The sequence below is a fragment of the Myotis brandtii genome, unplaced genomic scaffold, assembly GCF_000412655.1.
Source record: "Myotis brandtii unplaced genomic scaffold, ASM41265v1 scaffold136, whole genome shotgun sequence".
Taxonomy (NCBI): domain Eukaryota; kingdom Metazoa; phylum Chordata; class Mammalia; order Chiroptera; family Vespertilionidae; genus Myotis; species Myotis brandtii.
This window is the reverse complement of record NW_005354829.1, coordinates 1979576-1989417: the sequence shown is the minus strand read 5'-3', so window position 1 is coordinate 1989417 and position 9842 is coordinate 1979576. Positions and strand designations below refer to the sequence as shown.

The following is a 9842-nucleotide window of genomic DNA, read 5'->3' as shown; positions in this document are numbered from 1 at the left end:
GTGGGGGATGCGGGAAGAGACTGGACAAAAATCGCGCACCTATGAAAGAGGACAGTGGGTGGGGAGTGAGGGCGGAGAGTGGGTGGGAACTGGGTGGAGGGGAGCTATGGGGGGAAAAAGAGTAACTAATCTAATAATCTGAACAATAAAGATTTAATAAAAAAATACAAAAAATACAATTAAACCAAGATAAAGATTAAATTATGAAAAAATTAAATCTTGCCATCCTGGTTTATGAGTTCTATAAAATATTTGTATGGGGACAAGTTATTTAATTATCATAAGGAATTGATGACTTAGGTTAATAAAAAAAACTAAAAAGGAAAAGGCAATGAAAAATAAATGATATGACTTCTGGAAATACAATTTCCAAAATAATATTTTACTGGATCATTTTAAATCTTGAAATTTATAATATTATTAAAGGCTAACATCATTATTTTTTAGTCATTAGTCCTAAAGGATAAAAATAACTTTTGGTTCAGTTGGAAATACCAGGGCATAATGTTATCTCTTGTATCTGAGACCACTATATCAATGTTTCGAATACTGGTTAAAAGTAATACAATTGCTGCCCTGGCCAGTGGCTCAGTGGTTAGAGTGTCAGTTCTCACACCAAAGGGTCAAGGGTTTGATTCCTGGTCAAGGGCATGGAACCGGCAGTCGGACATCCCCCTCGCAATCTGGGACTGCTGGCTCCTAACTGCTTGCCTTCCTGCCTGCTTGATCACCCCTAACCACTCTGCCTGCTGGCCTGCTCACCCCTAACTGCCCTCCCCTCCAGGCCTGATCACCTGTAACCGCCTCTGCCTCAGCCCCCGCCACCATGGCTTTGTCTGGAAGGACGACCGGAAGATGTCTGGTCTAATTAGCGTATTACCCTTTTATTAGTATAGATGTTAGCGCATTCTTTTTTCTTAAGTGGGTTTGTTTGCAGGTTAAAATCTTAATGAAAGATAATATCCTGTTAAATGTCCTTCTCCACAGTGATCATCTGTAATTATAAGCTTGAGAAAGACCTCTATTAGCAAATTTCCCTTAAATTTCAGAGAACAAGTTATCTGGGATAGCTGATTGTGAAGTGCAGTGCTTTGATTCACTGTCTCTTCAAAATATAACAGAAAGTTTAAAGCCAGTAGTCTTGGCAGCATAAATAAAAGTCTGACTTTCATACTCTATCCAACCAAATACAATCAATACAATCAATCAAGTCTGTCCATCCATAAAATACTGTTTTAAATTTTTGTAAATGTATATATTTGTCAAAACATCTTCCATGTTGATAACAACCTCACTGACACAAAATCAGTTTGAGATAAGTGTTATTTCTTGAAAAGGTGTCTCTCATTTTCTCAGGTAAGTATTGTATAAGCTACTGTAATAGGACCAATTTCCTGAGGCATATTAAGAAGCAATGATGCATAAAACCTTTCCCAGTATCAAGTTCAGAGCAGGACAAAAGGTGAATCCATTAATGTGAATGTTAAGACAAATGAAATAGAAAGTCACAGCTATTAATTATGCAGGAAAAACAAATTAGAGTTTGTTACACTTTTAAAATTTTTCTTAAATAAATTACTCAAATATAAATTTGTCAATATTGTTTCTGAAGTTATATCAAGAATGTGTTATATATATGTAAAAACAATAAAAATGGAGAACCTAATGCTTGTAATTTGCTATATTCTGGATTATGGATGTCCATCGATGTAATTGATAGTCATTATGAACAAAGAAGAAGGAATGGCTATCTCTCTGCTAAATCATCAAGGAACATTGCTACAGCTCACAAGAAGAAAGAATAGATAAATTTTTGTTCTTTTGGAAACTGGTGCTCACTATATTAATCTCTATTCTATAAAAGAATCTCTAACTAAAAGGAAACTGAATTTTCCTTTTAGAGAGTTATAATTTTTACACTTAAACATTTGTACTTATGTTACACATCAACTTATTTTTTCATTTACAGGTGTTAAGAACTTTACTCCATATAAACTTCCATAACTCCCTATTATAGAACATAAATTTAAAAGAAAAATCCACACACATTTTCCATCACTACTTAGGAAACCTTGTTTACTTAGCAGACTGATCACAATTGAATTTCAATCAATTAAACTCATTAAGAGTGAAACAGTTTCACTGTGTTGGTAATATATAGAATATCTTCAAGATCTTTGGTCAAAATCTTTAAGACAAAGACATAAAACTTTTAGATATCCTTTTAGCAGTTTTTTTAAGCATTTAGAGTTTCTTCCTAAGGAGCTCATCAAAGGAAGTGCTGCCAATAACTATGCCCACAGGCACTACATCATTGTCAAGGAGATCATTGACCTCATCTTGGACCAAATTCGGAAACTGGCTGACAGGTGCACAGGTCTTCAGATCTTCTTGTTTTCCCACAGTTTTGGTGGGGGAACTGGCTCTATATTCACCTCCCTGCTGATGAAATATATCTGTCAATTTATGGCAAGAATTCCAAGCTGAAGTTCTTCATTTACCCGTCCACCCAGGTTTCCAGAGCTGTAGTTGAGCCCTACAACTTCATTCTTACCACCCACACCACCATGGAACACTCAGGTTAGCCCTATTGTGTCCTCCATCACTGCATCCCTCAGGTTTGATGGAGCCCTGAATGTTGATCTGACTGAATTCCAAACCAACCATGTGCCTATCTCTGCATCCACTTCCCTCTGGCCACAAATGCCCCTGTCATCTCTGCTGAGAAAGCCTACAATGAACAGCTTTCTGCAGCAGAGGTCACCAATGCTTTCAGCCAGCCAGCCAGATGGTGAAATGTGACCCTCGCCATGGTAAATACATGGCTTGCTGCCTGTTGTACCGTGGTGACATGGTTCCCAAAGATGTCAGTGCTTCCACTGCCACCATCAAAACCAAGGCCAGCATCCAGTTTGTAGACTGGTGCCCCACTGGCTTAATTACCAGCCTCCCATTGTGGTCCCTGTTGGAGACCTGGCCAAAGTGCAGTGAGCTGTGTGCATACTGAGCGACATCACAGCTACTGCTGAGGCCTGGGTTCGCCTGGACCACAAGTTTGACCTAATGTTTGCTAAGTGTGCCTTTGTCCCCTGTTATGTGGGTGAGGGCACGAAGGAAGGAGAGTGTTCTCAGGCCCGTGAGGACATGGCCACCCTTGAGAGGGATTATAAGGAGGTTGTTGTGGATTCTGTTGAAGGATAAATTATCATTTCTTTCAGTCCTGCAAGCATGTCATATTCAGAACGTCAGGTTCAACAGCTGACAGGTGTTAAAGCTTTCTGGTTAGACTATCTTCACTTTTATCTGTGATCATGTCTGTCATTTTCATGTGTACCTATAAAAATATTTCCTCACATCTCAAAATAAAAGCACTGAGAAATAAATAAATAGTCAGAAAGCTGCCATAATTTGTTTCCTTGTATAATTGCATTTAAGTTTTATTCAAGGTGTCTACCAAAGGCTGATACAAGAAACAACCATGGAAGACAAACAAAGCATGGAAGGTTCTTTTTCCAATACCTATAAAGCTAGAATGTATTATCACATCAAGCCATCAAGCCTGACTTGGTCCTATCTATGATATCAGTCCTTTAGTATCCATCTAAGTTTTACCTATATTTAATTTCTTAATTGTAATTTACACTGATTATCTGAATAACTATAGCATTTCATTCATTCCTTGTGTGCCCCCCCACACACATCTCTTTGACTATATATATATATAGTATACAAAGAATAGACTAAGATGGATGTGGGAGGTCAGAGAATTATAATATAGTTGGCATTTTTATTGTCATTAATCCTATATTTAATTTTATATAAATAATCTTCCACAATGAGATTATAGCATTTAGAAACAGTGATATTTAACAATTTTCTTTTATTCCCCACAACTCTTATCACAAATATTCATTTGATTAAATTCTTTAAATTTAAAAAAAGGAAAAAAATCTGGAAAAATATAAAGCTGATTTCATCTCTACTGAGTTCATGGGAAAAGAAAGACTATTAAAAAAACTAGTATTATAAGCCAGAAGATAACACGATTTCTAGGCTGAAATCATTCATTGTCAAAATACCAGAAAAATAACCTCACTGAAAGGTGTGTGAAGTATAATGCCTTCTTAAGGGAGTATCAATAATGGACAGCAAAAAGATAGCTGTGATTTTTTTTTTATGTGCTCATTAAAACACTTACTTAGATCAATTCCAGCTAGATGACATAGTGTAGCTCCCAGGGGTGTTCTCATTCCAAACACAGAGGGTCTGCTTTGATCATGGCTTTACACCCGTAGAGAAAACGGTACTAATTCTCCATTAGGCATTGGACAGTTATGCAACTGGGACCATAGCTGAGCAAATGTTTGCTAAACCAGTTAACTTCCTCCTCTGTATGGTCTCAGGAAAGCAAAGCCAATGTTGATTGAAGCTAATGACCTAAGACAGAATGTAAAATAGTGACTGGATTTGAAAGATTTCATGTTGGTGAATGAGCACTTTTTTCCCTCAGGTAGTCCCTGCAAGATAGAATCAGTTTTGTTTTCAAAAAATCTTTCAAAATAAGGGATTTTCAAAGTTCTATCTGTAGTTATTCTAGTGCATATAAATTCTCACAGCATAAAAGTCTTTACTTATAACAGTGCAGGTTTATTATACTTCAGGTTTTTTTCAGTCACTACAAAATTATTAGTCACTTTTACTTGTGAAGAATGATATTCAGTTATTTCCCTGTTTTCTTCTTCATATGGACTTTTTCTACTTCCTTTAAATTTTTATCAGGGACACTATTACCAAGAAATTTTAATCACAAATTGTATTTCTCTCCTGCACCTCCTCCTTGTATTCCAGATTCCTCATTAGCTGAATGGACCATAAGTGTTCAGCATACTCAACAAGAGTGTGACCAAAGTCAAGAACACTTTTGTTCCTGGCTCTTGCATTTTAGTAACCTAAATCCTAATAATACCTCTATGATTCCCAACTTGGATTGCTTAGACCTGAGGAACTGATATAGTAATGGAGAAAAAGAATACTGTGAAATACTGATAGAAAATGTATATTCACCACTGATAAAATTGCACAGCAAATTTCTTTTTTTATTTTTCATTCATAAAGTTTAGTACATTGTAAATGTTCAATAATATTTTTTGTTAATATAAAATTGTAGAAAGTCAATTTAATGCTGGTGTTATTCAATGATCAAAAATTGGAATTTATGTAGAGAAATCCTTATTTAATAAAAAAGAATAGAAAGCTGATAACTTTTATTAAATGAAATATTTTAGATGTAAAACTCCATAGTTTCCATAGAGATAAATAATAATATAAATAGATAATTTGGGAAAATGGAATTGTTGCAACATAGTTTAAATTTAAGATGGTTTTTGTTAATCTCCTACTTAATCTTTGTTTCTCCTTCATGAGATATGTTAATATTTGTCTTTATAAAATTTCCTCATTCTTTGTAAGTAATTTTCCACCAATTTCAAGATTTTTTATATCTGATTTATGTCCTCCAAATTACTATACAGATTTCTAAGATCTGCTATAACCTTTAAGTATGCTCTTCATGTTATTATACTCAGCACTAATTAAATTGTTAAAAAAAATACTATAGTAACAAAACACTTTTGGTAAAGAGCACTTAGAATGGCTACCATGCCACTAATTATGGATCTATAGGTATATCTTTTCTTTTTCATCTAGTTAATCCCCCACCCACTTATTATGGGGGGGGGGATATAGCAGAATTTTTTTTCTCTTGCTTAGTGGAAGTAGTCTGCCTGAAAGAAAAGTAAAAAGGAGAGAGAGAGAGAGAGAGAGAGAGAGAGAGAGAGAATGCGCAATAAAATATTTTTTAAAGTTGCAAATGTCAAAATAAGTGACATATATTCCATTCTCTCAATCTACTGGGTCTGGCATAGAAGTCTAATTAGAGTCAAAGAGACTATTTTATCTCCATACCAGAAGGCATCTTGTAAAAGAGGAGGAAATCTATTTGCTTTACACTATGCTTTAAAAACTGAAATAGCAAAATTTCTCAACTTTGAGATAATCAAAGGGGTTATAAATTTGAAGGTTCGGGAAACATTCAATTTAATGTCATTCACAACTCTAGACAGCAGCCTTTGTTTTTTGCTTTATGTCATGTGAAATAAATGAGTATGAGATTCTAGTACATCAAAGTCAATCTCATCAAAATTAATCTTATAAATTCATGAATGTGAAATCCAAGTATTAGTAATAAGAAAAAAATCAATATATTTCCTAAAGATAGTCAGTAGGCAGTAACCTTCATGAGACCACATATGATAGTTACTATAGATAAAACTGAATATATTTGTTCACTGAAATGGAGTATAATTACCAATATATTTATCCAAGCAAAATCAGTATTACTGACAGCACTGCCCCTTTAACTAGCTCATCAACTGATAAAGTTCTTATCTCAAGTCATTAAAACATTGGCTAATAGATAGAAGGAAACAGAGTTCATTAAAAAAAAGAACTGCTTTTCACTATTTATTGAAATTAAATAAATATTAGGTAAAGGAATCTTGAAAAAAAATAAAATCATTTAAGTCTTCCATTAAAGCAAAAGTTTACTTTCATTCCAAATGGGGGGAAAAAAGTGGTTCTCTGCAGCAGAAAGTCTTCTTTATTTAGATAAAAATAGGTGAACTTACAAAATACAGCTGGGTCTTGTTTAATCACAGCAGGAAAACTGAGTATATTCTCTCAGAAATCTTCTTAAGTACATTTCCTGAAAAAAAAAATTAAAATAAGTAAACTTAAAGGCTGAACATTAAAAAACTAACTATAAGGAAATATAACTATAAGGAAACTAAGTTTGTGTAATGGAAAGACCACACAAATACTGTATAAATTGTGTACCTTTCTAAAAATTTTTTAAACTATAATTTAATTGGGAGTACTCCTTATGTCATTTGTGCCAATATTCAGATCATGTGAAAGAATTTATATCAATTTCTATACAGTTTGAAAATATCCAAACACTTCAGTATATTACAGGTGACTTAACTGAAGTTTTATACTATATAATAAAAGAGAAACATGCAAATTAACTGTACATCTGCTACGATCAAGCCACACCCACAAGCCATGCCCACCAGCCAATCAGGAGCACGTATGCAAATTAATCCAACTAAGATGGCTTTGGCCATGGAGCTGGAGCAGGCAGGAGGCTTGGATTGCCCCCGGTGATGGAGGAAGCCAAGCTTCCCGCCAGCCCTGGCCGGACCTGGGTTCCGTTCAAGGCTACAAAGTTTCAATTATAGAAGATAAATAAATCACAGAAAAAAGAAAAAAAGAGAAAAAGAAAAAAAGGAGAGGCTGGGAGCTTGGGTCGCCAGGGGGCATGGCCAACCTGAAAATGGCCATCAGTTCCTCACCCAGGATGGCCAGGAACCCCAGTGGGGACCCCCACCCTGAAGGGGGTGTGGCCAGCCTGAAAACAGCCCTCAGCCCCTCACTCAGGCTGGCCAGGCACTCCAGAGGGACCCCCACCCTGATCTGGGACACCCTTCAGGGCAAACCAGCCGGCCCCCACCTGTGCACCAGGCCTCTATCCTATATAATAATCCTATATAATAAAAGGGTAATATGCAAATTGACCCTAACAGCAAAACGACTGGGAATGACTGGTCACTAAGACACACACTGACCACCAGGGGGCAGACGCTCAATGCAGGAGATACCCCCTGGTGGTCAGTAAGCTCCCACAGGGTGAGCTCAGCTCAGCTACAAGCCAGGCTGACGGCTGCCAGCACAGCGGTGGTGGCGGGAGCCTCTCCCATCTCCTCAGCAGTGCTAAGGATGTCCGACTACAGCTTAGGCCTGCTCCCCGCTGGCAAGTGGACATCCCCCGAGGGCTCCCGGGCTGCCAGAGGGATGTCTGCCAGCTTAGGCCCGATCCCCCGGGGAGCAGGCCAAAGCCAGCAGGTGGACATCCCCCGAGGGGTCCCAGACTGCGAGAGGGCACAGGCCGGGCTGAGGGTCCCCCGCATCGTGTGCACAAAGTTTTGTGCACCGGGCCTCTAGTTTTCTAATAAAAAAGTTTATAATGATCTCTTCTGGTACAAGACAGAAAAGGTTGTTTATGCCCTTTATGTCCTACTGAACAGCTAAGATGCTCAGAAATAGCTCCAAAGACAGAGAGCAAACTGAAAATGAAATTAGAATACCTGGCCCCAATTTGATTCAGTGAATTCATGATGATACAATATGAAATTGACAGAATATTTTAAACGTAGTGAGGAGGAATAAAAAGATGAGACACTTGAAGGATAAACAAAGCACTTTGTGTAAAGATGAGCAAGAGCTTCATTTTGGGATTCCTATTCATTCTAAGCAACATGTCAAGAGGAAATATTCACAAGCACGTGCTTCACTGCCTCTTATATCCCCATGTATAAAACAGCACCAACTATTCCACTCCTTCTTTGTTTCAGCATCCACTCCAATGAAAGGCAAACATGACTATAATATTGAATTGCCTATGTTTGGTTGAAAGGGCCAAGAATGCCCATGTCTATACTGTGAGCTGACATCAATCTTTTAGAATATCTCCATGTTCTCTTTTCCACGAAGAAAGATCACAGATGGTATTTTAACAAACTATACTGATAGACAATATTATTAATCACTTTCATAGAATGTATAGAGTAATATTATACTTGTAGATAAAATATGACATTTTCTTATAAGAATTGGATCCATTTGTAGAATCAGTGTGCATGGTGCTAAAGCAGAGGTTGTATAATGGTTTAAGTATGTTTGCCTATAGAATTAATAAGTTGATTTAAAAAGTCAACTGCAGCCACTGGGGCTAGATTGCAATCATATAGGGAAGAAAAAGTAAATACAAACTATATTCAACAATTTGAAAGTCAGATAAATTGGTTAGAGAAATAACAATGACAACAAAAATGTTTCCACAAGAAAAATGTCATATATACCTATGAAAATTTTCCATTTATTTTGAAATTGTTATCAATGCAATTTTAAAAATAGGTCATTGTTATTTCTACTTTTAGTAAATATTTTTTATAATTTGTGCATTTTCAAATACTCAAAATAAATGTTGTATTAGCAATCAAATATACATCAATAATTGCAAATGACTTATTTTGCCAGTTAAAGAATACTATCCTTCTTTGGTTCAGAATAGTCCAACTATGTCACCCAGCTTTAAGTATGGCTACTTTCAACTTTGCTTAAATTAAAATGAGTAACTTGAAAATTTTTCATTTTTTGAAGCATCTCATTTCCACAGGTGATATAATTTAAATGCAAGTTAGGTATTAAAATTAAATTCCAATTACAAAGTATTGTGAAATATCAATGAATTTATTAGCATAATGAAAATAAATAAACAGAAACCCTAACACATTGTGCAGAAGTTATATAATTAGTATTCTACTGCTTCAATGTTTTAGCTTCTCCAGCTGGTCTTTTGAAAGCTTAATAAACCAAATGTTTTCCCTCTTCATATGTACCTGACCAACATTTACTTTCTTTTGTGTAATATGACATGAGAGACAAAAAAGGTAAGAAGGGATGTAGAAAAGGGAGGCGGGAGAGAAGGAGAAAGAAGAAAGGACAAAGCTTACATAAAGAATATGTATCTGGGGAAATGAGGGAAGTTGAGACTAAACTGTAGTCACCACTTGTGTTCTTATACATTTGAGCATTTGGTGAGGTGGGTGTCAAAATTATCTTTGTAAGTGACTGAGGAGAATCCTGAGAGAGAACTAAGTGAATAGAGAATTGTTTAGATAAGTATATCCCAGAATTAAATTATTCAGGCAGAAGTGGGGGAT

The 9842-nt window shown here is 36.1% G+C and overlaps 1 protein-coding gene and 1 pseudogene across 4 annotated transcripts in view; one reads left to right on the top strand and one right to left on the bottom strand.

Moving 5' to 3' along the window:
* Window positions 1-3201, top strand: part of LOC106725100 — a 23215-nt pseudogene extending 20014 nt beyond the window's left edge.
* The window catches only part of MARCH1 (membrane-associated ring finger (C3HC4) 1, E3 ubiquitin protein ligase), a 622174-nt gene that overhangs the window by 422090 nt on the left and 190242 nt on the right, over window positions 1-9842 (bottom strand). For 3 of the 4 annotated variants that reach the window (XM_005860516.2, XM_014534989.1, XM_014534990.1), the window contains exon 2: window positions 6687-6763. The gene's annotated coding sequence lies outside the window, so the exon portion shown is untranslated. Of the gene's footprint in view, window positions 1-4198; window positions 4232-6686; window positions 6764-9842 lie in introns of those variants that run through there. The other variant, XM_014534991.1, reaches the window with a different exon arrangement.